The sequence below is a fragment of the Somniosus microcephalus genome, unplaced genomic scaffold, assembly GCF_052327205.1.
Source record: "Somniosus microcephalus isolate GS21.2 unplaced genomic scaffold, FLI_Smic_1.0 scaffold1, whole genome shotgun sequence".
In the NCBI taxonomy this organism is placed as follows: Eukaryota; Metazoa; Chordata; class Chondrichthyes; order Squaliformes; family Somniosidae; genus Somniosus; species Somniosus microcephalus.
The window spans coordinates 1266298-1293727 of NW_028225188.1; the positions used below are offsets into that span (position 1 = coordinate 1266298).

A 27430-nucleotide genomic window follows, 5' to 3' on the forward strand; every position below is an offset into this window, starting at 1 on the left:
CGGTGAACGGGCTCTCCCAGTGTGTACCCACTGGTGTTGCTTCAGGTACTTGTAGATTTTGAAGCTCTCCCCACACACAGAACATTTAAAAGGTCTCTCATCAGTGTGAACTCGCTGGTGTGCCAGCAGATTGGAAGACCAACTGAATCAGGTCCTGATGAATCGAGTGACTCTGTCTGTTCTTGACGTGATGTTCGGTCTGAGCTTCCTGTCTGTAAATGCTCCACTTCTAAAACCCTGTAAAAGGAGTGTAGAAAGGGGTAAGAGGGAGAATGTTGCCTCATGTCCCCCTTTCCCAGCCCAGGGGCAGTGAAGCTGATTTTCAGGCCCCAGCTGCTGCACAGGTTACATATGAACATACGAATTAGGAGCAGGAGTCAGCCACTCGGCCCCTCGAGCCTGCTCCACCATTCAATAAGATCATGGCTGATCTGATTACTCCACATTCCCACCTACCCCCGATAACCTTTCACCCCCTTGCTTATCAAGAATCTATCTACCTCTGCCTTAAAAATATTCAAAGACTCTGCTTCCACCGCCCTCTGAGGAAGAGAGTTCCAAAGACTCACGACCGTCTGTAAGAAAAAAATTCTCCTCATCTCGGTCTTAAATGGGCGACCCCTTATTTTTAAACAGTGACCCCTAGTTCTAGATTCTCCCACAAGAGGAAACATCCTCTCCACATCCACCCTGTCCAGACCCCTCAGGATCTTATATGTTTCAATCAAGTCACCTCTTACTCTTCTAAACTCCAGCGGATACAAGCCTAGCCTGTCCAACCTTTCCTCATAAGACAACCCACCCATTCCAGGTATTAGTCTAGTAAACCTTCTCTGAACTGCTTCCAATGCATTTACATCCTTCCTTAAATAAGGAGACCAATACTGTACACAGTGCTCCAGATGTGGTCTCACCAATGCCCTGTATAACTGAAGCATAACCTCCCTACCTTTGTATTCAGTTTCCCTCGCAATAAACAATAACATTCTATTAGCTTTCCTGACTACTTGTTGTACCTGAATACTAACCTTTTGCGATTCATGCATTAGGACACCCAGATCCCTCTGCATCTCAGAGCTCTGCAATCTCTCACCATTTAGATAATATGCTTCTTTTTTATCCTTCCTGCCAAAATGGACAACTTCACATTTTCCCACATTATGCTCCATTTGCCAGATCTTTGCCCACTCACTTAACTTATCTATATCCCTTTGTAGCCTCATTATGTCCTCCTCACAATTTACTTTCCTACCTATCTTTGTGTCATCAGCAAATTTAGCAACCATACCTTCGGTCTCTTCATCCAAGTTATTTATATAAATTGTAAAAAGTTGAGGTCCCAGCACTGATCCCTGTGGCACACCACTCGTTACATCTTGCCAACCAGAAAATGACCCATTTATGCCTACTCTCTGTTTCCTATTAGCTAGCCAATCTTCTATCCATGCCAACATGTTACTCCCTACACCATGAGCTTTTATTTTCCGCAATAACCTTTGATGTGGCACCTTATCAAATGCCTTCTGGAAATCTAAGTACAGTAGATCCACCAGTTCCCCTTTATCCACAGCACATGTTACTTCCTCAAAGAACTCCAATAAATTGGTTGAACATGATTTCCCTTTCACAAAACCATGTTGACTCTGCCTGATCACCTTGAACTTTTCCAAGTGCCCTGCTATAACGTTTTTAATAATAGCTTCTAACATCTTCCCTGTGACAGATGTTAAGCTAACTGGCCTGTACTTTCCTGCTTTCTGTCTCCCTCCCTTTTTGAATAAAGGAGTTACATTCACTATTTTCCAATCTAATGGAACCTTCCCCGAATCTAGGGAATTTTGGAAAATTAAAACCAACGCATCAACTATCTCACTAGCCACTTCTTTTAAGACCCTAGGATGAAGTCCATCAGGCCCCGGGGACTTGTCAGCCCACAGCTCCAACAATTTGCTCAGTACCACTTCCCTGGTGATTGTAATTTTCTTCAGTTCCTCCCTCCCTTCCATTTCCTGATTTACAGCTATTTCTGGGATGTTACTTGAATCCTCTATAGTGAAGACCGATGCAAAATACCTGTTCAATTCAACTGCCATCTCCTTATTTTCCATTATTAATTCCCCAGACTCACTTTCTATAGGACCAATGCTCACTTTGTTAACTCTTTTCTTTTTTAAATATCTATAGAAACTCTTATTAACTGTGTTTATATTTCTAGCTAGCTTTCTCTGGTACTCTCATTTTTCTCTCCTTATTAATCTTTTAGTCATTCTTTGCTGTTTTTTATATTCTGTCCAATCTTCTGACCTGCCAGCCATCTTTGCACAATTATATGCTTTTTCTTTAAGTCTGATACTATCTTTAACTTTTTTAGTTAACCACGGATGGTGGGTCCTCCCCTTGGAATTTTTCTTTCTCGTTGGAATGTATCTATTCTGTGTATTCTGAAATATCCCCTTAAATGTCTGCCACTGCAACTCTATTGACCTATCCTCAACCTAATTTGCCTGTTCACTTTAGCTAGCTCTGCTTTCATGCCCTCATAATTGCCCTTATTTAAGTTTAAAATACTAGTCTTGGACCCACTCGTCTCTCCCTCAAACTGAATGTAAAATTCAATCATATTATGATCGCTGCTACCTAGGGGTGCCTTCACTATGAGGTCATTAATTAATCCTATCTCATTGCACAATACCAGGTCTAGTATAGCCTGCTCTCTGGTTGGCTCCAGAATGTGCTGTTCTAAGAAACTATCCCGAAAACATTCTATGAACTCCTCATCTAGGTTACCTTTGCCCATCTGATTTTTCCAGTCTATATGTAGATTAAAATCCCCCATGATTATTGCCATACCTTTCGGACAAGCTCCCATTATTTCTTCCTTTATACTCCATCCTACCGTGTGGTTACTGTCAGGGGGCCTGTACACCACTCCCACAAGTGACTTCTTGCCTTTATCATTTCTCATCTTAACACGCAGGTGCAGCAAGCAATTAGGAAAGCAAATGGTACGTTAGTCTTTATTACAAAAGGATTGGAGTATAAGAGTAAAGTCTTACCGCAATTATATAGGGCCTTGGTTGTGGTGTATGTGCCTTTAAGAGCCCCAGGTGTGCGTAATGCCGGTAATTGCCACTTGGGCTATATAAGCCTGTGTATTGTGTATATCCTTTAGAAACCCCCCCCAGACTTGCTTAGTAAATACCTATGAACCAACTCCTGTCTTCAGTGTCTTTATCTACACACGGACACTACAGTGGCGACGAAGTGGAAACGGACTTACCTGCAATTCGGCAGCACCTCAAGGACATCGATTCCTCCAGCGTCCAGAAGACTCAAGGAAGTAAGAGAAACTGTGGTTTCACCAGCTGGCCAAGCTGGTGACAGGTACTGCGCTAATCCTTCCTGGGCGTCAGGCTGGAGCTCCAGCGGCGGGCTCTACAGCTGAGACAGGCAGCAAAATCGGAGGCAAGCAATAACGGACTGGGAGGGTGCACTCGAGAGACGGCCGGCGCGGCAAGCAGGTCAGCGTTTAGACCTCCGTCGGGAACGAGTCTCCAACAGTGAATAAACGGAAACCAGTTATCGGTAGCAGCGGTGGGAAAGCGCGGGAAGCGCCATATCGTTGCTACAGAGAGAAAAAAAAAGCGCGGGAAGCGCCATATCTTTTCTGAAATGCCTAAATCTGGTAATATTGAGGCTTTTGATGGCGAAATAGAAGATTGGACCACATACGTGGAAAGAGTAGAGGTTTATTGCACTGCAAATGGAATAACAGATGATAAAAAAGCTTCAGTACTTCTGAACTTAATGGGCGCGAAGACATACGGGCTGTTACGAAATTTAATCACTCCAGCCAAACCAAAGGACAAGACTTTTAAAGAAATTGTTGATACCCTGCAGGAGCATTTAAACCCAAAAGTTTCTCTCTATCTACTCTACCAATTCCTTTCAAAATCCTCAATCACTCCTTAACCTTCTAGATTCCAGGGAACACAAGCCTAGTTTATGTAATCTCTCCCTCATAATCTAACCCTTGGAGCCCGGGTAACATTCTGGTGAATCTGCGCTGCACTCCTTCCAAGGCCAATATATCCTTTCTGAGGTGCGGTGCCCAGAACTGTACACAGTGCTCCAGGGAGTTCCTGGGAGTTAATGTGCGTAGGTCCCTGAAGGTGGCGGGACATATTGAGAGAGTGGTTAACAAAGCATATGGGATCTTGGGCTTCATAAATAGAGGTATTGAGTACAAAAGTAGAGAAGTTATGCTGAACCTTTATAAAGCGCTGGTTAGGCCACAACTGGAGTATTGCGTCCAGTTCTGGTCACCACACTTTAGGAAGGGTGTGAAGGCCCTTGAGAGGGTGCAGAGGAGATTTACCAGAATGGTTCTGGGGATGGGGGATCTTAGCTACAAGGACAGGTTGGAGAAGCTGGATTTGCTTTCATTAGAGCAAAGGAGGTTGAGGGGTGATTTGATAGAGGTGTACAAGATTGTGACGGGTTTGGTTAGGCTAGACGGGGAAAGGTTGTGCCCACAAGTTGACGGTACAAGGACTAGGGGACACAGATTTAAGGTTTTGGGCAAGAGATACAGGGGGGAGGTGAGGAAAAACTTTTTTATGCAGCGAGTGTTGATGACCTGGAACTCGCTGCCGACGGAAGTGGTGGAAGCGGAGACACTCAATGTTTTCAAGGGGAGACTGGATAGGCACTTGAGGGAAATAAACTTGCAGGGCTACGGGGATAGAGCGGGGGAATGGGACTGACTGGATTGTATAGAGCGCCGGCATGGACTGGATGGGCCGAATGGCCTCCTTCTGTGCCGTTATGACTCTCTGGGGTCTAACCAGGCCTTTGTATAGCTGTAGCTTATAAGGAGAAACTGTTTCCAGTGGCAGGAGGGTCGGTAACCAGAGGACACAGATTTAAGGTCATTGACAAAAGAACCAGAGGCGAAGTGAGGAGAATTTTATTGACGCAGCGAGTTGTTGTGATCTGGAATGCGCTGCCTGAAAGGGCGGTGGAAGCAGAGTCAATAATAACGTTCACTGGAGAATTGGATAAATACTTGAAGGGGAAAAAATTGCAGGGCTATGGGGACAGAGCAGAGGGAGTGGGACTAAATGGAGAGCTTTTTCAAAGAGCCGGCACAGGCATGATGGGCTGAATGGCCTCCTTCTGTGCTGTATGATTCTAGGAGCCACTCCTAGAGTGGAGTGGTGCCCGCAGGGATCGCTTGGCAGGAAATTGGGAGGAGGTGGTTCACACGCAGACAGCACCTGATTTCGAGATGCTGTCCTTTTAAAACTGGTCCTCCACAGGCAAGGAGTGACTCGGTCCCTTTAATGAAATTCACATTGAAAAGGAGAGTCCCTGTCCCTTTAAGAGCCCTCCGCCCACCACTCCCACCTTTTTCTTAAAGTCTTTGAAATTAATAATAAAATGTTCATGCAGAAAAAATCTGAGTGTGTGTCTGACTGTATTTTTGTGAGTATCTGTGTCTGTCTGACTATGTGTGTGTGTGTCTGTGTAGTGGGGAAAGAGTTAAACTGACATCGCTGGCAGTTTCACTGACTAGTGTAATAAAGACCATTCTTTGCAGTAGTAAGCTTTTTCTAAGTTGCTGAATTGGCAGTGGAGATAACATTGCTGGACATGGAACCAGAAGAGGTCGAGAGGATGTAAGTTCTGTTCTGGCAGGAAAGTAAAACAATGAGTTGGAAGTAAAAGAGGCCGAGAGAGGCAGGAAAGGAGGACAGAGAGAGGCAGGAAAGGAGGACAGAGAGAGGCAGGAAAGGAGGAGAGAGAGAGGCAGGAAAGGAGGACAATGAGTCAGAAATACAATGAGACCCATCTGGCATAAACAAAGGTCATAGGTGAAACAAAAGCTTGGGGATAACGGCCAATAATAAAGGCGGTACTTTAATGTAACGCGGCATAGGCAACCAATCAGTGAAGATGCATGCGGGCCAAGGTCCAATCAGGTGGCAGCAATGAATTTTGACGTGTGTTGTAATGTATAAAAATGTCGTGTTTGCTGTACCAATTTGGAAAGGTCTGGCTAAGACAGAGCAGACTGTTTCCCCACCGGTGCAATAAAGACAACTTGACTATCGATCTAAAACCTTGTGTCGAGTGTTGGTTTAAAATACTCCACAACAGCTGAATCCAGTGCGCTCAGCCGTTTCTTGATATCACGTGGAGTGAATCGAATTGGCTAAAGACTGGCTTCTGTGATGGTGGGGACTGCAGGAGGAGGCCGATATGGATCATCCACTCGGCACTTCTGGCTGAAGATGGTTGCAAACGCTTCAGCCTTGTCTTTTGCACTCACGTGCTGGCTCTCAGCATCCACCCTGTTAAGCCCCCTCAGAATCTTGCATGTTTCAATAAGATCACCTCTCATTCTTCGAAACTCCAATGAGTATAGGCCCAACCTGCTCAACCTTTCCTCATAAGACAACCCCTTCATCCCAGGAATCAACCTAGGATGCAGGCCATCAGGTCCAGGGGACTTGTCAGCCTGTAGTCCCATTAGTTTGCCCAGTACTTTTTCTCTAGTGATAGTTTTAAGTTCCTCCCTCCCTTTTGCCCCTTGATTTTCCACTATTATTGGGATGCTTTTAGTGTCTTGTCCCATGAAGGCAGATACAAAATATTTGTTCAACGTCTCTGCCATTTCCTTGTTTCCCATTATTAATTCCCTAGTCTCATCCTCTAAGGGACCAACGTTTACTTTAGCTACTCTCTTCCTTTTTGTAGTGTCCGTGTGTAGATAAAGACACTGAAGACAGGAGTTGGTTCATAGGTATTTACTAAGCAAGTCTGGGGGGGGTTTCTAAAGGATATAGACAATACACAGGCTTATATAGCCCAAGTGGCAATTACCGGCATTACGCACACCTGGGGCTCTTAAAGGCACATACACCACAATTCCTCCCCTTCTAGCTAACTAGTACATCATATTTTAAGTAATTATTAATTACATGTTATATGCAAAATAATATACATTGCTGTATTAATTAATTATAAGTTAGTCTCTTAGGAGGCTTCCTGACTCGGTCCGGATAATGCCTCGGGGGTGTAGTAGTTTCTGGTGGTGTCGTAGGTTCTTCTGGCAAGGCTGATTCGGCTTGAAGGCCAGTGTCGGGTTCATCGGGCTCCAGTATCACCGGATCGGAGGTAGATATGGGTATCTCTACTTCATCGTTAGATGTATAGAGTGGTGGTGTAGGTTGTCCCTTTTCGGATGACTCTATGATTTGGTCAGCATGGCGCCTTATTATGCTGTCTCCGATGTCCACGGTATACATCAGTGGTCCTAATCGTGTGCAGATAGTTCCAGGCTGCCATTTCTCGGTACGGTAGTCCCGGGCCAAAACCGGTTGGCCTATCTGGAAGGCCCTAGTTGGCCTTTCATTCATGCCCTGAAACTGCCGGTTCTCCACGTCCCTTCGGATGTTGGGCTTGACCAAATCCAGCTGGCATCTTAGGTTTCTATTGTAGAACATCATGGCGGGAGTTTGGTTAGTAACCATATGCGTCGCATTCCTATATGCAAATAAGAAGTTATCCACCTTGTGCTGAAGTTTTATGTCTTCATTACCCATGGCCTTTATGGCCTTCTTGAAGGTCTGGACAAACCTTTCAGCCAATCCATTGGTGGTGGGATGGTATGGGGCGGACGTGTAATGCTTTACCCCATTGTTCTTTAAGAACTTTCTGAATTCTTCGGACACAAATTGCGGTCCATTATCAGAACATATCTGCTCCGGCAGCCCATTCCTGGCAGATATGGTCCTTAATACTGTGATGGTTTTTTCTGTGGTGCTGGAGGACATCTTTATTACCTCCGGCCACTTGGAGTGTGCATCAACTGCGATTAAGAACATTGAGTCCATAAATGGACCAGCAAAGTCGATGTGCACCCTTTGCCAGGAAGATGAGGGCCACTCCCATGGATGTAGAGGGGCCTGTGGCGGAGCATTTTGGACCTTCTGGCATCCTAGGCAGCTCTTGGTCATGTCTTCGATGTCTCCATCGATACCTGGCCACCATACAAACGCCCTAGCTAGGTTCTTCATTTTCACTCCACCCAGATGCCCCTCGTGAAGCTCCTTTAGCGCTTTATCCTGGAGTTTGGGTGGAATCACCACTCTGGATCCACACATCAAGGTTCCTCGGCACACTGACAGCTGTTCTCTTCTTTGCGAGAATGCTGGCAACAGTGTTCGCCATGTGCTGGCCATCCCTTCACTGTTAAATCGTAGACCCGTGAGAGAGTAGGGTCATTTCTTGTCTCCCTTTCAATGGCAGAATTTGTCACCGGTAGACATTCCACTATGGTAGAGTGGAATATCTCTACTGGGTCTACTGTAGGTGTCTCTTCTATCGTTGGCAACGGTAGGCGTGATAAACCGTCAGCATTCCCACGCTGTTTTGACCCTTTGTATTCAATGTTGTATTGGTGTGCCCCTAGAAAAAGGGACCACCTCTGTAGTCTTTGTGCCGTCATAATGGGGACACCTTTTTTAGGGTTGAATATGGAGATGAGGGGTTGATGGTCAGTCAGCAAGGTAAATTTTTGTCCGTATAGGTAATGGTTGAATTTCTTCACTCCCCATACTAGGCTGAGTGCTTCCCTGTCTATCTGGGCATAGTTACGCTCAGCTGAGTTCAATGAGCGTGACGCAAAAGCTATCGGCCGTTCCGAGCCATCAGGGAATCTATGGGACAATACCGCTCCTATGCCGTAAGGGGATGCATCACACGCCAGTCTGATTGGTAGTGATGGGTTGTAATGAGCCAAAATTTTCTCGGATGTGATTAAGTCTTTACATTTATGGAAGGCACGTTTACAGTCTTCGTTCCATTTCCAAATCACTCCTGTCTGTAGAAGATCATTAAGAGGGTGTAGAATAGTTGATAAGTTCGGTAAAAATTTATGATAGTAATTTATTAATCCCAGGAATGACCTTAATTGTGAAACATTTTCAGGTGCTGGGGCTTTTATAACTGCTTCAATTTTTTTCAGGTGACTTATGCAACCCTTCCTTATTAATTATGTGGCCACAATATGATATCTGATTTTGGAAAAATTCGCACTTGGGGCGATTTGCTCGTAGGCCCCGTTCTTTCAGCCTAGTGAGCACCTGCTCCAAATTGGCAAGGTGCTCGTTGTCATTTTCTCCTGTTATAAGGATGTCGTCTAGGTAGCATTGAGTTCCCGGAATCCCTTGCAGGACTTGCTCCATAGCTCTTTGCCAGATAGCTGGAGCTGATGCTATTCCAAAAACCAGTCGATTGTACTGGTACAGGCCTTTGTGTGTGTTTATTGTGAGATACTTTTTAGAGGTCTCCTCAACCTCCATCTGTAGATATGCCTGTGCCAAGTCAATTTTTGTGAAACGTTTCCCTCCGGATAGTGAGGCGAAAATATCTTCTATCCTCAGAAGAGGATACTGTACCATGTGAAGGACCGGGTTTACAGTCACCTTAAAGTCCCCACAGATGCGAATTTTTTTCTGTTCCTCAGAGTTCTTTTTCAATGTTTTTTTCATGACTGGAACAATGGGTGTTGCCCATTTGCTCCAATCTATTTTGGATAATACGCCTGCCTTTTCCAAATTCTTCAGCTCTGCCTCGACTGCCGGACGTATTGCGTATGGCACCGGTCTTGCCTTAAATTTTTTTGGAATTGCTGTATCTTCCACTTTTATTGAGGCGGTGATGCCTTTCAAGGTTCCTAGTTTCTCTTGAAACACTTCTTTGGCGTTGGCCAAGATGTCTTTTAATCGTTCAGGTATGATGTCATCATTGTTTTTTTTCCTTACTGGTCACCGTCAGTGCCTGAATGGAGTGCCAGTTTAAACGTATCTTCCTTATCCATTCACGTCCCAACAACGGTGGACCACCATCTTGTAGAATGTATAAATACAACTTTTGTATTTCTTTGCCGTTGTATACCACAGGCACCCTTATTTTTCCTTTGGGGTAGACTTTCTGCCCCGTATATGTTTTTAAGATAATGGATGTGTCTTTTAGAGGTATATGCGAAAATAGCCTCTCGTAATCTCGTTGATTTATTACGGTTAGAGCTGATCCTGTATCTAGCACCATTTTAACTGGGGACCCTGCTATTGTGAGGGTAACCCAAATGGTTTGGTAATCCTCTTTGGCAAGTACATTATGTAATTTGAGACAGCTTAGTCTCTTGTTTTCGGAGTCTCTATCGCTATTCTGGTCTTCGGAGCTATTGTCCGTCATCATTTGTACCTTCCTGTACTTTTCTTTATTGATTTTTTGTTTTCTGTCAGTGGATTTATTTTGTCCAGATTGGCATACCCGTGCAATGTGTCCAATCTTACCACATTGCCTGCATGCTTGCCCTTGAACCAGCAGTCCCTCTGGTTATGGGTGGATCTGCCGCAGCGATAACATCTTCCGAACTCCTGTGTCATTTTATGGGTGCCGAAGTCCTGTGTCTCTTGTTGTATCTCTGCAGCTCCTTTTGCTGCTGCTTCGTATGATACAGCCATACTGAAAGCTTTGTCCAATGTTAAATCTTTTTCAGAAAGCAGTCTTTTTTGTGTTCCTTCACTTAAGAGACCGCAAACAAATTTGTCTCGAAGATAATCTGATAGTCCTGGTCCGAATTGGCAGTACTTTGATAGCTTTCTTAATTCGGTTAGGTAATCAGCGTTACTTTCATTCTTGTGTTGATTTCTCTTGAAGAACTTGAATTGTTCCGCTATCAGCAGCGGTGTTGGGCCTAAATGCTCCTGCAGGGCATCAACAATTTCTTTAAAAGTCTTGTCCTTTGGTTTGGCTGGAGTGATTAAATTTCGTAACAGCCCGTATGTCTTCGCGCCCATTAAGTTCAGAAGTACTGAAGCTTTTTTTTCATCTGTTATTCCATTTGCAGTGCAATAAACCTCTACTCTTTCCACGTATGTGGTCCAATCTTCTATTTCGCCATCAAAAGCCTCAATATTACCAGATTTAGGCATTTCAGAAAAGATATGGCGCTTCCCGCGCTTTCCCGCCGCTGCTACCGATAACAACGCTGTTTTACTGTGGTTTCCGTTTATTCACTGTTGGAGACTCGTTCCCGACGGAGGTCTAAACGCTGACCTGCTTGCCGCGCCGGCCGTCTCTCGAGTGCACCCTCCCAGTCCGTTATTGCTTGCCTCCAATTTCGCTGCCTGTCTCAGCTGTAGAGCCCGCCGCTGGAGCTCCAGCCTGACGCCCAGGAAGGATTAGCGCAGTACCTGTCACCAGCTTGGCCAGCTGGTGAAACCACAGTTTCTCTTACTTCCTTGAGTCTTCTGGACGCTGGAGGAATTGATGTCCTTGAGGTGCTGCCAAATTGCAGGTAAGTCCGTTTCCACTTCGTCGCCACTGTAGTGTCCGTGTGTAGATAAAGACACTGAAGACAGGAGTTGGTTCATAGGTATTTACTAAGCAAGTCTGGGGGGGGGTTTCTAAAGGATATACACAATACACAGGCTTATATAGCCCAAGTGGCAATTACCGGCATTACGCACACCTGGGGCTCTTAAAGGCACATACACCACACTTTTTATATACTTGTAGAAGCTCTTACTGTCTGTTTTTATATTTCTTGCCAGTTTACTCTCATAATTCATCTTCTCTCTATTATTTTTTGTCATCCTTTCCAAGTTTTTTAAATCTCCCAATCTTCTGGCCTACCACTAATCTTCACAACATTGTATGCCTTTTCCTTCAATTTGATAACCTCCTTAACTTCCTTAGTTCATCCTTCTCATTGGAATATATCTTTGCTGAGAGTTATGAAATATCTCCTTAAATGTCTGCCACTGCTTATCTACCGTCTTACCTTTTAATCTCCGTGGCTGACGTGAGCAAGACCTTTAAGAGAGTGAACACCCACAAAGCACCCGGTCCAGATGGAATCCCTGGGCGTGTCCTTAGAGCATGCGCTGACCAGCTGGCAGCCGAGTTTATGGATATATTCAACCGTTCACTGTACCAGTCTGTAGTCCCCACCTGCTTCAAGATGACTTCGGTTATTCCAGTCCCCAAAAAACAAGTTACCTGTTTAAACGACTACTGCCCCATAGCACTCACTTCTGTCATCATGAAGTGCTTTGAGAGGCTGGTCAAAACCCACATCAACTCCTTACTACCTGACACACTGGACCCACTCCAATTTGCCTACCGCCCAAACAGATCTAGGGATGATGCCATCGCCACTGTACTGCACACTGCCTTATCACACCTGGATAAGAGGAACACCTATGTGAGAATGTTATTCATTGATTATAGTTCAGCATTCAATACCATTATCCCCTCCAAGCTTGTCAACAAGCTCAGTGAGCTAGGACTTAACACCTCCCTATGCGACTGGATCCTGGACTTCCTGACGGGCAGACCCCAGGTGGTGAAAATAGGCAGTAACACCTCCTCAACACTGATCCTGAACACGGGAGCTCCCCAGGGTTGTGTGCTCAGCCCCCTTCTGTACTCCCTGTTTACTCACGATTGCGTGGCCACGCACAACTCCAACTCCATCATCAAGTTTGCTGATGACACTATCGTTGTAGGCCTGATCACAGATGGCGACAAGAAAGGCTACAGGGAGGAGGTAAGAGCTCTAGCAGAATGGTGCAAGTACAACAACCTCTCCCTCAACATCAGCAAAACAAAGGAGATGATCGTGGACTACAGGAAGCGGCAGGGGGAGGGACATACCCCAATCTACATCGAAGGGGCTGAGGTGGAGCGGGTCAGCAGCTTCAAATTCCTGGGTGTATTCATTACGGAGGACTTAACGTGGTCGCATCACATCGACGTCATAACGAAGAAGGCATGCCAACGCCTGTTCTTCCTCAGGAGACTGAAGAAATTTGGAATGGCCCCCCAGATTCTCACCAACTTCTACCGGTGCACCATCGAGAGTATCCTGTCCGGCTGCATCACTACCTGGTATGGCAACTGCACCGCCACAGACCGCAAGGCTCTACAGATGGTGGTGAAAGCTGCACAACATACTATAGGAATTAAACTACCCGCTGTCCAGGATATCTACCCCAAGAGGTGCCGGGGGAAGGCCCTGAGCCACCCCAGCCACAACCTCTTTGCCCTGCTCCTGTCCGGTAAGAGATACCGAAGCATACGGTCTCGTACCAACAGGTTTTGAAACAGCTTCTACCCCCAGGCCATAAGACTCATGAACGAATAATTTATTATTTATTACTGTAGTTTTATTTATTATTACTGTATTTCTATTAGTATTTTTATCATTGTTATGCCATATTTATTCCAATGTTGGGAGGGCTCGTAAAAATCAACATTTCATTGTGCAGTACACACGTCTGCTGCATATATGACAAATAAAATTGAATTGAATTGAATTAATCTATTTTCCCAGTCCACTTTAGCCAACACTGTCTTCGTACCCTTGTAATTGCCTTTATTTAAGTTTAAGACACTAGTTTCAGACTCAAGTTTCTCACCCTCAAATTGAATGTGAAATTCGATCATGTTATGAGCAGGTTCCCTAGAGGATCCTTTACTATGAGATCATTAATTAATCCTGTCTCATTATACATTACCAGATCTAAAATAGCCTGATCCCTGGTGGGTTCCACAACATATTGTTCCAAGAATCTGTCCTGAATACACTCTATGAACTCGTCCTCAAGGCTACCTTTGCCAATTTGATTCGAAGATTAAAATCACCCACGATTATTGCAGTACCTTTCTTACAAGCCTCCATTATTTCTTGATTTATACTCTGTCCCACAGTGTAGCTACTGTTAGGGGGGCCTATAGACCACTCCCACCAGTGACTTCTTTCCCTTATTATTTCTTATCTCCACCCAAACTGATTCTACATCTTGATCTTCCGAGCCAAGATCATTTCTCATTATTGAACTGATCTCATCCTTTATTAACAGAGCTACCCCACCTCCTTTTCCTTTCTGCCTATCCTTCCGAAATGTCAAATACTCCTGAATATTCAGTTCCCAGCCTTGGTCATCTTGTAACCACGTCTTTGTAATGGCGATCAGATTATAACCATTTATTTCTATTTGTGCCGTCAACTCATCGATCTTGTTACGAATGCTGCGTGCATTCAGATAAAGAGCCTTTAATTTTGTCTTTTTACCATTTTTCCTACTCTGACCTTATTTGCTGGTACACTCTTATGCTTGTACGCTCTGTCCCTTCCTGTCACACTCTGGTTATCATTACCCCTATCGCTACCCTGCACTATTGCCTTGTCCTTTCTCTTTAAATTACTTGGTTCCACCTCACCTGAACCCCCCCCCCACTATTTAGTTTAAAGCCCTATCTACAGCCCTAGTTATTCGATTCGCCAGGACACTGGTCCCCGCACGCTTCAAGTGAAGTCCGTCCCAACAGAACAGCTCCCTCTTTCCCCAGTACTGCTGCCAGTGCCCCATGAATCGAAACCCATTTGTCCCACACCAATCCCTGAGCCACGCATTCAACTCTCTCATCTTATTGACCCTATGCCAATTTGCTCGTGGCTCACTTTGTAATCCAGAGATTACTTTGTGGTTCTGCTTTTTAATTTAGCCCCGAGCTGCTCGTACTCCCTCAGTAGAACCTCTTTCTTAGCCCTACCTATGTCATTGGTACCTGTGTGGACCACAACAACTGGATCCTTCCCCTCCCACTCCAAGTTCCTCTCCAGCCCAGAGGAGATGTCCTTAACCCTGGCACCAGGCAGGCAACATAGCCTTCGGGACTCACGCTCTCGGCTACAGAGAACAGTATCTATCCCCCTAACTATACTGTCCCCTACCACTACTACATTCCTTTTTACTCCCGCAACTTGAATGGCCCCCTGTACCACGGTGCTGTGGTCAGTTTGCTCATCCTCCCTGCAGTCCCTGCTCTCGTCCACACAGGCTGCAAGAACCTCGTACCTGTTGGACAAGTGCAAGGGCTGAGGCTCCTCCAATGCTACCTTCTGGATCCCCATACTTGCCTCACTCGTAGTCACAGCCTCCTGTCCCTGACCACGGACCAAATCTGAAGGATTTAACCTAAGGGGTGTGACTGCCCCCTGGAACAAAGTGTCCAGGTAACTTTCTCCCTCCCTGATGTATCGCAGTGTCCGATGCTTGGACTCCAGCTCATCAACTGCATCCAGGAGAGCTCTTTGAGCCAGCATGTAGAAAGTCTTACAAGAGAGGGGGCGGTACTGGACCTAATTCTAGGGAATCTAGCCGGGCAAGTGGTAGAAGTGTCAGCAGGAGAGCATTTTGGTGACAGTGACCATAATTCAGTGAGATTTAAGGTAGTTATGGAAAAGGACAGAGATGGACTGGAAATAAAGGTTCTAAATTGGAGGAAGGCTGATTTTAATATGATAAGGCAGGATCTGGCCAAAGTGGACTGGGATCAGCTACTTGTAGGAAAATCCACATCGGAGCAGTGGGAATCTTTCAGAAAGGAAATAGTGAGAGTACAACACCAACATGTTCCCGTAAAAGTCAAGGGTGGGACCAACAGACCCAGGGAACCCTGCATGTCAAGGGATATACAAGAATGGTTTTGGAAAAAAGGGAGGCATTTGGCAGATACAAAGGACTAAAAACAGTGGAAGCCCGAGAGGAGTATAGAAAGTGCACGGGGGTACTTAAAAAAGAAATTAGGAGAGCGAAGAGAGGGCATGAAAAAACACTGGTGGGCAAAATAAAGGAAAATCCCAAGGTGTTTTATAAGTATATTAAGGGCAAGAGGATAACCAGGGAAAGAGTAGAGCCCATTAAGGACCAAAGTGGCAATCTGTGTGTAGAGCCGGAAGATGTGGGTGAGGTTTTAAATGAATATTTTGCATCTGTGTTCACTATAGAGAAGGACGATGTAGGCATAGAAATCAGGCAGGGGGACTGTGATATACTTGAACATATTAGCATCGAGAGGGAGGAGGTACTAGCGGTTTTAGCGGGCTTAAAAGTGGATAAACCCCCAGGCCCAGACGAGATGTATCCCAGCCTGCTGGGTGAGGCAAGGGAGGAGATTGCAGGGGCTCTGACACAAATTTTCAGAACCTCTCTGGCCACAGGGGAGGTGCCAGTGGACTGGAGAACAGCTAACGTAGTACCATTATTCAAGAAGGGTAGTAGTAGGGATAAACCAGGGAATTACAGGCCAGTGAGCCGAACATCAGTGGTCGGGAAATTATTGGAAAAAGTTCTGAGCGACAGAATTAGTCTTCACTTGGAGAGGCAAGGATTAATCAAGGATAGTCAGCATGGCTTTGTCAGGGAGAGATCATGTCTAACCAATTTGATTGAATTTTGAGAGGGGGTGACTAGGTGTGTGGATGAGGGTAGTGCAGTTGATGTAGTCTACGTCAACTTCAGTAAGGCTTTTGACAAAGTCCCACATGGGAGATTACATAAGAACATAAGAAATAGGAGCAGGAGTAGGCCAATCGGCCCCTCGAGCCTGCTCCGCCATTCAATAAGATCATGGCTGATCTGATCCTAACCGCCAATCCACTATCACAGAACCATCTCCTGAATCTAACAGAATTAGACACATGAAATAGGAGCAGGATCAGGCTACATGGCCCCTGGGCCCGCTCCGCTACCCACAGGGCCATGACTGATCCGGACCTCGACTCATTGGTCAAGAAGGTAAGAACCCATGGGATCCAGGGCAATTTGGCACATTGGATCCAAAATTGGCTTAGTGGCAGGAGGCAGAGGGTGATGTTCGAAGGTTGTTTTTGTGACTGGAAGCCTGTGTCCAGTGGTGTACCGCAGGGATCGGTGCTGGGTCCTTTGCTGTTCGTCGTGTACATTAATGATTTAGATATGAATGTAGGAGGTATGATCAGTAAGTTCGCAGATGACAGGAAAATTGGTGGAGTGGTAATTAGTGAGGAGGGAAGCCTCAGGCTACAGGACAATATAGACGGGTTGGTCAGATGGGCAGAACAGTGGCAAATGGAATTTAACCCTGAAAAGTGTGAGGTGATGCATTTTGGGAGGACTAACAAGGCAAGGGAATACACAATGAATGGTAGGACCCTAGGAAGGACAGAGGATCAGAGAGACCTTGGTGTGCATGTACATAGATCCCTGAAGGCAGCAGGACAGGTACATAAGGTGGTTAAAAAGGCATATGGGATACTTGGTTTCAATAGCCGAGGCATAGAATATAAGAGCAGGGAGGTTATGATGGAGGTGTACAAAATGCTAGTTAGGCCACAGCTGGAATACTGTGTGCAGTTCTGGTCGCCACAATATAGGAAGGATGTGATCGCATTGGAGAGGGTGCAGAGGAGATTCACCAGGATGTTACCTGGGCTGGAGTGCTTCAGCTATGAAGAAAGACTGGACAGGCTGGGGTTGTTTTCCTTGGAGCAGAGAAGGCTGAGGGGGGACCTGATTGAGGTGTACAAAATTATGAGGGGCAGAGATAGGGTAGATAGAAAGGAACTTTTCCCCTTAGTAGAGGGGTCAATAACCAGGGGGCATAGTTCCAAAGTAAGGGGCAGGAGGTTTAGAGGGGATTTGAGGAAAAACTTTTTCACCCAGAGGGTGGTTGGAATCTGGAACTCACTGCCTGAAAGGGTGGTAGAGGCAGGAACCCTCACAACATTCAAGAAGCATTTAGATGAGCTCTTGAAACGCCATAGCATACAAGGCTACAGACCAATTACAGAGGGGAAACTTTTTTACGCAGCGAGTGGTGAGGACCTGGAACTCACTGCCGACGGAAGTGGTGGAAGCGGAGACACTCAATGTTTTCAAGGGGAGACTGGATAGGCACTTGGGGGAAATAAACTTGCAGGGCTACGGGGATAGAGCGGGGAATGGGACTGACTGGATTGCTCTACAGAGAGCCAGCACGGACTCGATGGGCCGAATGGCCTCCTTCTGTGCCTCTATGACTCTATGTGGTTGCTGTGGATCACACTGGGGTCCACCAGCTCCCACATGCTACAGCTGCAACACATCACCTGCCCGGCGATCTCTATTGTATTTTATTTAACTAATTAGGTTTCCAAGTTTTGAAATACCCAATTGTCTATTAATAGTTTTTAATCTCGGTAATAACCTAGTTTAATTTATTACATTTAGCTATATGCTTTAGGTCTTTACTGTAACTTAGCCCACAGTCCTAATTAAACCCTAGTTGTTTATATTTTTTCACGTATCAAGCAGCCCCTCTTACCCCCACCTCATCGAATTCGCTCACTCACCCAATTCCCGAGTTAAGTACTCTGTAGAAGCCGTACTCCGTAGAACTGGACTCCGTGCTACTTACCTCCCAAACATTTCTCCTTCCACACTCAAAAGGCCGATGAATTTCAGGTCCTGATGAATGGAGTGACTCTCTGAGATCTTGATGTGAAGTTTGGTTTGAGTTTCCCCGTCTGTCAATCCTGCCCTTCTCACAGACGGTGAAAGGAGTTTCCAAAAGCCATCACTGAGAGTCCAGGACAGAAATTGACAACATTCTCCCCCAGCAACAATTCTCTTGTCCTCACCCAATCACGTTCCCTTAGCAACAAGGTATTGAAACTTCTTTTATACATTCTCGCAAAATATTACACACAGGTGTCTTCAACCAATCTCGCTCCCCCAGCAACAACTCCCCGGTCCTCACAGGATACTAGTTTGGCAACATAAAATGATATGGAACCTTCCAGAACTTTGGGCACTTTTTAATGGTTAATTACAAAATGGGCAGTTTTGCAGCTACCAATTACTGTAACTCATCAATACACACAATTCTGATTCATCGACTTTGCATTATAGAATAGTAGAATTACATTAATACATCCAAAGGGCTTCCAGCAAATAGTTTCCAGAAGGCTGCACCACTGAATAAATATGAAATATTTAGTGTTTCCCACATTCAATAACTGTTCATTTTATTTTGCCTCATTTGAACACATTAATCTGACTGGCTGAGGGGCACTGATGTAATTTGATTGGAGGCCTTCTATCAATTATCTTGCCTACCCTCAATCTGGCAAGAAACTACTTAAAAATGTCGACTATTCCTCAATTCAATTAATGTCAAGCACAATGGTTTTAATGGGAACAGTCACAAACAGTTAATTCCTGCCCCTTGCCCAACACAACAGCACTTAGACATACTATGGGGAATCCTCATGGGACAAAGATGGAAGCTTTGTGAATTTAACACAAAATGGGGGCAGCGAATGTTGTAAAGCCTAAGGGGGAATTACAGTTTGTGTCCCGAGCTCAGCCGCCCCCTCTTAAGCTGAGTTTGTTTTGTCTTGTTTCTTATTTACAAGTTCACTTCTTACAAGACATTCTTTAATTCTTTATGTTGCTGCTTTAAGCTATATAATTTTCACCCTAACAGATATGTACTTGAAGTGCCGTAACCTACAAGGCTGCGGACCAAGTGCTGGAAAGTGGGATTAGGGAGGATAGCTCTTTGTCAGCCGGCACGGACAAGATGGGCTGAATGGCCTCCTTCTGTGCTGTAAATTTCTATGATTCTATGATTCATTGATCATCCCATTCCCAAGCTGCCTCTGTGTTAACACCTCAGACGAGCCGTCCCACGTAGGGTGACTCCCTCAACCTGTTCTCCCGGTTACAGAACCAGTTTGTCTCTCTCAGGAATGCCCAAGGCTCTGTTGTCTGTTCACCAACTCACTCGTGACCTCACATGTTGCAACAAGTCTGCTGCCTGAGCAGTTTGCAGTGTTATTAGGTCTGTGGGTCTCTTAGCAACCACCTCCCTTATCTAGGCAAAGGGCTCATCTCCTGACTTTGTGTGTTATCATTCCAAACTTCAGCATTCTCTGTCTTTTAGCTTCAATCTGTCTGTGTCCACCCAGTGACAACACTGAGCTCCTCCCTCCAACCACTGACACTCGCCCTCTTGCTGAGAAAGAAAGACTTGCATTTACGTAGCGCCTTTCACAACCTCAGGATGTCCCAGAGCGCTTTACAGCCAATGAAGAACTTCTGAAGTGTAGTCACTGTTGTAATGTAGGAAACGCAGCAGCCAATTGGCGCACAGCAAGCTCCCACAAACAGCAATGTGACAATGACCAGATAATCTATTTCAGTGATGTTGATTGAGGGATAAATATTGGCCCCAGGACACCGGGGAGAACTCCCCTGCTCTTCTTCAATGTAGTGCCATGGGATCTTTTACATCCACCTGAAAGAGCAGACGGGGGCCTCGGTTTAACATCTCATCCGAAAGACGGCACCTCTGACAGCGCAGCACTCTCTCAGTACTGGAGTGTCAGCCTAGATTTTTATGCTCAAGTCTCTGGACTGGGACTTGAACCCACGACCTTCTGACTCAGAGGTGAGAGTGCTGCCCACTGAGCTAAAGTGTCTGGAGCTAAGCCAGCTGGGATACTTGACATAGGATTACATCGGATATACGGCACAGAAACAGGCCATTCGGCCCAACCAGTCCATGCCGGTGTTTATGCTCCACTCGAGCCTCCTCCCGTCTTTCCTCATCTAAATCTATCAGCATAACCCTCGATTCCCTTCTCCCTCATATGCTTGTCTAGCCTCCCCTTAAATGCATCGATACTATTCGCTTCAACCACTCCCTGTGGCAGCGAGTTCCACATTCTCACCACTCTCTGGGTAAAGACGTTTCTTCTGAATTCCCTATTGGATTTCTTGGTGACTATCTTATATTGATGGCCTCTAGTTATGCTCTTCCCCACAAGTGGAAACATTCTCTCTGTATCCACTCTATCAACATTTTTCATAATTTTAAAGACCTCTATTAGGTCACCCCTCAGCCTTCTGTTTACAAAAGAGAAAGGAGACCCAGCCTGTTCATCCTTTCCTGATATGTATACCCTCGCATTTCTGGTATCATCCTTGTAAATCTTCTCTGCACCCTCTCCAGTGCCTCTATATCCTTTTTATAATATGGCGACCAGAACTGTACGCAGTACTCTAAGTGTGGTCTAACCAAGGTTCGATACAGGTTTAGCATAACTTCACTACTTTTCAATTCTATCCCTCTAGAAATAAACCCAAGTGCTTGGTTTGCTTTTTTTTATGGCCTTGCTAACCTGTGTCGCAACTTTTAGTGATTTGTGTATTTGTACTCCGAGATCCCTTTGTTCCTCTACCCCACCTAGACTCGCACCCTCCCAGTGATAAGTGACCTCCCCATTCTTCCTACCAAAATGTAATACCTCACATTTATCTGTTCAGCCTTGGTCACTCTGCAAAAACTCTGAAATGTTTCATAATGAAATCAGGGAGTCAAAAAGCTCAGGTGGGGCAGTTTAAAAAGACAGTCCCTGACCAGAGATTGCTGGATGCTGACACTCGGTGCTCACAAGGATAGAATGTCCCATTCCCCAGGCACGGACATCCAGCACCTCGATCACAGCAACAATTCACAAAACACTGGCAATATAACTTGGAGCAGAGACGGTTAAGTGGAGCTGTGATCGAGGTGCTCAAAATTATGAGGGGTTTTGATCGAGCAAACAAGCAGAAGCTGTTGTCACTGGCAGGAGGGTCGGTAACGAGAGGACACAGATTTCAGATCATTGGCAAAAGAATCTAGAGAGGAAATGAGGAGACTTTTTTTACACAGCGAATTGTGATGATCTGGAATGCACTGCCTGAATGGGAGGTGGAAGCAGATTCAATAGTAACTTTCAAAAGGGAATTGGATATATACTAAAGGCAGAAATTTGCAGGGCTGTGAGGAAAGAGCAGGGCAGTGGGACTAATTGCATCGCTCTTTCAGAGAGCCAGCACCAGCATGATGGGCTGAAAGGCATCCTACTGTGCTCTATGATTCTATAACATCAGCTTCTCTCTGCTCACTAGTACTGAGAGAACAGGGAATAATCTTTAAATCCAGCCCAGTTATTGGGGGCTCTTAACATTAACAAGCCCCAGTTGTCTGAATTAACATGGTTCAGTCCTGAATGTGATTAAAGGCATCGGAAACAGTGGAATCGACCCACCGCAGTCACAATGTGGACACTCTGGTGTGTCAGCGGGTGGGATACACCAGGGAATCCCTTTCCACGCACTGAGGTTGACTCTAATGATTGGGAGTCCCAGGGTTTCAGATACCAGATAATCAAGCTCACAAGAACACAGATTGTCTCTCCAGGCTTTATTAAGAGCGCTGCATAACACAGATCGGGTGATAATTCCCTCAATCTGGAGAATAGAAGTACAGTGGATTCGCGCGCGATCTTCTCGAGTCTGTTCCAACTGACAACGGCTTAAGTGGCCTGTTCTTATGCACAAGCTTGGTTACCGCTCAGGAAATGGGATTGTTTGGACCCGTCTGTTGACCGCCTCCTGAACTCCTGCTAATTCGGGGAATTTAGTCCATCTGTGACCAGACTATAACCACAAGCCCGTCTGGTTATCACACCTATACGGTCCGTGAGGTTATTATTAGATTCACACCCAGACGTTGTGCCTTCACTTGTCTGGCACTTCATCGCATAACACGGGTACAGAGGCTCAGTAATGTTTCATTCATCAGAAAAAGACAAAGTACAAAATACTGGTCAGCTTAACAGAATCTCATCATAATTATGTGGCTCTAAATATAAAAGTCACTGATAAATCCAGGAGGGAATTCAGGAGAAACTTCTTTACAGAGAGTGATGAGAATATGGAACTCACTCCCACAAGGAGTAGTTGAGGCCAATGGCATAGATGTATTTAAGGAGAAGCCAGATAAACATAGGAGGATATGTCGGAGGAAGCTCGCGTGGAGCATAAACCCCGGCATGGACCAGTTGGGCCGAATGGCCTGTTTCTGTGCTGTACATTCAATGTAATAACATGAACAGTCCACCGGTGCGCTCGAGGCCTTCCGCGACCGGTGGGTACCGGAGGGACTGGCGTGCATCATCACCACCGAAAATAGAATCTTAAATTAAATTAAGTTTCCTTTAAACTTTTTTTGTTATGTTACAGGTTTTATTGGTAGTGATGGTTGACTTTTAATAGGCAATTGCCTGTGATAAGGAGAAAAACAAAAATAACCAACAGTCAAATCAAGGGAATCATCAGCACAACAGATTGAAAGATTAAACAATAGTACAAGAATTTATAAAACATTCATCCATTCCACGTTCATGTCACCCCAGCTGTCTACAGGGCCCTGCATTACAGACAGTGTGAACTCGCTGGTGTCTCAGCAGGTCAATGGAGCTTTTAAAGCTCTTCCCACAGTCAGAACATGTAAACGGTCTCTCATCAGTGTGAACAAGCTGGTGTGGCAGCAGGTTGGTGGACTGCAAGAATCCCTTCCCACACACAGAGCAGGTGAATGGCCTCTCCCCAGTGTGAACTTGCTGGTGTCTGATCAGAGCCCCGGAGCTTTTAACACTCTTCCCACAGTCAGAACATGTAAATGGTCTCTCATCAGTGTGAACAAGCTGGTGTCTGGTCAGAGCCCCGGAGCTTTTAAAGCTCTTCCCACAGTCAGAACATGTAAATGGCCTCTCATCAGTGTGAACAAGCTGGTGTTCCTTCAGGTCCCCGGAGCTTTTAAAGCTCTTTTGACACACAGAACATTTAAAGGCTCTCTCATCAGTGTGAACAAGCTGGTGTCTCAGCAAGTTAGATGAATCAGTGAATCCCTTCCCACACACAGAGCAGGGAAATGGCCTCTCCCCAGTGTGAACTCGCTGGTGTCTGGTCAGATCCCTAGAGCTTTTAAAACTCTTCCCACAGTCGGAACATGTAAACGATCTCTCATCGGTGTGAACAAGCTGGTGTTCCTTCAGATTCCTGGAGTATTTGAAGCTCTTCCCGCAGTCAGAACATTTAAATGGTTTCTCATCAGTGTGAACAAGCTGGTGACTCAGCAGGGTAGATGAATCAGTGAATCCCTTCCCACACACAGAGCAGGGAAATGGCCTCTCCCCGGTGTGAACTCGCTGGTGTCTGGTCAGATCCCTCCCACCTTTACCCGGTTTCTCCCCGGTGTGATGGTGCACGTGTCTCGCCAAGGCAGGCAATCGGCTGAAGGCGAGTCCACACACTGAACACGTGAGCGGTTTGTCAGCGCTGCGATCACTGCTCTCTCCTTCCATGTGCAAAGGCCGATGATATTCAGGTCCGGATGAATCGAGCGACTGTCAGATCTTGACGTGATGTTTGATTTGAGCTTCCTGTCTGTAAATGCTCCACTTCTAAAACCCTGTAAAAGGAGTGTAGAAAGGGGTAAGAGGGAGAATGTTGTCTCATGTCCCCTTTTCCAGCCCAGGGGCAGTGAAGCTGATTTTCAGGCCCCAGCTGCTGCACAGGTTGGTTGAAAGGATCAACAGTAATGGCGGCTGCAATCCCCACAAGCCCCCGCGCTCCAGAAAGCGCTCCGGCCGCCGCACTGAGTTGTGGCTGACCCCGCGCATGCACCCCATGGTCCCACCCTCTCCTGCTCCACAGGCGCCCGGCCTGCACCGCGCATGCTCAGCACACCCCCTGGGCCCCTGTCAATCATCCTCCCCCGTGCCTGCGCGCTGGGCCCGAGCTCCAGGCTGCCACACGGGGCTTTCTTTGTAAAGTTGGTGCTGGTTAAGAGCCACGATCAGTGAGGGAAACATAGAAACATAGAAGATAGGAGCAGGAGTAGGCCATTCGGCCCCTCGAGCCTGCTCTGCCATTCAACAAGATCATGGCTGATCATCCACATTCAGTACCCTGTCCCTGCCTTCTCCCCATATCCCTTGATCCCTTTAGCCTTAAGAAATATATCTAACTCCTTCTTGAATATATTTAATGATGATTTGGCCTCAACTGCCTTCTGTGGTAGAGAATTCCACAGGTTCACCACTCTCTGGATGAAGAAATTCCTCCTCATCTCTGTCCTAAATAGCCTACCCTTTATCCTTAGACTGTGACCCCTAGTTCTGGACTCCCCGACCATCAGGAATATCCTTCCTGCATCTAGTCTGTCTAGTCCTGTTAGAATTTTATAAGTTTCAATGAGATCCCCTCTCATTCTTCTAAACTCCAGCGAGTACAAGCCCAATCGACCCAATCTCTCCTCATACGTCATTCCTGCCATCCCAGGTATCAACCATTTGCCTTCTTAACCGCCTGCTGCACCTGCATGCTTACCTTCAGCGACTGGTGCACAAGGACACCCAGGTCTCGTTGCACTTCTCCTTCTCCCAACCTATTGCTGGTCAGATAATAATCTGCCTTCCTGTTTTTGCCACCAAAGTGGATAACCTCGCATTTATCCAAATTATACTGCATCTGCCACGCTTCTGCCCAATCACCCAACCTGTCCAAATCATACTGGAGTTTCTCGGCATCCTCCTCACAGCACACACGCCCACCCAGCTTTGTGTCATCTGCAAACTTGGAGATATTACATCTAGTTCTCTCGTCTAGATCATTTGTATATATTGTGAATAGCTGGGGTCCTAGGACCGATCCCTGCGGTACCCCACTAGTCACTGCCTGCCACTCGGAAAAAGACCCGTTTATTCCAAGTCTTTGCTTCCTGTCTGCCAACCAGTTCTCTATCCAAATCAATACTATAGTGTCCGTGTGTTGATAGAGACACTGAAGACAGGAGTTGGTTCATAGGTGTTTATTAAGCAAAGTCTGGAGGGGTACTAACGGATATAACACAATATACAGGCTTATATAGCCCGAGTGGCCATTACCGGCATTACAGCACATATGGGGCTCTTAAAGGCACATACACCACAATTCCTCCCCTTTTAGCTAACTAATACATCATATTTTAAGTAATTATTAATTACATGTTATAAGAAAAATAATATATACATTGCTGTAGTTAATTAATTATAAGTCAATCTCTCTGGAGGCTTCCTGACTCGGTCCGGATAACGCCTCGGTGGTGTAGTAGGTTCTTTTGGCAAGGCTGATTCGGCTTGAATGCCAGTGTCGGGTTCATTGGGTTCCAGTATCACCGGATCGGAGGTAGATATGGGTATCTCTACTTCATCGTTTGCCGTATAGATTTGCGGTGTAGGTTGTCCCTTTTCGGATGACTCTATGATTTGGTCAGCATGGCGCCTTATTATGCTTTCTCCGATGTCCACGGTATACATCAGTGGTCCTAGTCATGTGCAGATAGTTCCAGGCTGCCATTTCTCGGTACGGCAGTCCCGGGCCAAATCTTGTTGACCTATCTGGAAGGTTCTAGTTGGCCTTTCATTCATGCCTTGAAATTGCCGGTTCACCACATCTCTTCTGATGTTGGGCTTGACCAAATCCAGCCGGCATCTTAGGTTTCTATTGAAGAACATCATGGCGGGAGTTTGGTTGGTAACCATATGTGTTGCATTCCTGTATGCGAACAAGAAGTTATCCACCTTGTGCTGAAGTTTTATGTCTTCATTACCCATGGCCTTTATGGCCTTCTTGAAGGTCTGGACAAACCTTTCAGCCAATCCATTGGTGGCAGGATGGTATGGGGCGGACGTGTAGTGCTTAACCCCATTGTTTTTTTAAGAACTTCCTGAATTCTTCGGACACAAATTGCGGTCCATTATCAGAACAGATCTGTTCCGGCAGCCCATTCCTGGCAAATATGGTCCTTAATACTGTAATGGTTTTTTCCGTGGTGGTGGAGGACATCTTTATTACCTCCAGCCACTTGGAGTGTACATCAACCGTGATTAAGAACATTGAGTCCATAAATGGACCAGCAAAGTCGATGTGCACCCTTTGCCAGGGAGATGAGGGCCACTCCCATGGATGTAGAGGGGCTTGTGGTGGAGCGTTTTGGACCTTCTGGCATCCTAGGCAGCTCTTGGTCATTTCTTCGATGTCTCCATCGATACCTGGCCACCATACAAATGCCCTGGCTAGGTTCTTAATTTTCACTCCACCCAGATGCCCCTCGTGAAGCTCCTTTAGCACTTTATCCTGGAGTTTGGGTGGAATCACCACTCTGGAGCAACACATCAAGGTTCCTCGGCACACTGACAGCTGTTCTCTTCTTTGCGAGAATGCTGGCAACAGTGGTTCGCCATGTGCTGGCCATCCCTTCACTGTTAAATCGTAGACCCGTGAGAGAGTCGGGTCATTTCTCGTTTCTCTTTCAATGGCAGAATTTGTTACTGGTAGACATTCCACTATGGTAGAGTGGAACATCTCAACTGGGTCTAATGTAGGTGCCTCTTCTACCGTTGGCAACGGTAGGCGCGATAAACCGTCAGCATTCCTATGCTGTTTTGATCCTTTGTATTCGATGTTGTATTGGTGTGCCCCTAGTAAAAGGGACCACCTCTGTAGCCTTTGCGCTGTCATAATGGGAACACCCTTTTTAGGGTTGAATATGGAGATGAGGGGTTGATGGTCAGTCAACAAGGTAAATTTTTGTCCGTGTAGGTAATGGTTGAATTTCTTCACTCCCCATACCAGGCTGAGTGCTTCCCTGTCGATTTGGGCAT

The 27430-nt window shown here is 45.9% G+C and overlaps 1 protein-coding gene and 1 pseudogene across 1 annotated transcript in view; both read right to left on the reverse strand.

Annotated features, from left to right (window-relative positions):
* Positions 1-12022, reverse strand: part of LOC147084124 (uncharacterized) — a 364363-nt pseudogene extending 352341 nt beyond the window's left edge.
* LOC147084125 (uncharacterized) overlaps positions 1-27430 on the reverse strand; it is a 227182-nt gene that overhangs the window by 159583 nt on the left and 40169 nt on the right. The gene's annotated exons all lie outside the window — the stretch shown is intronic.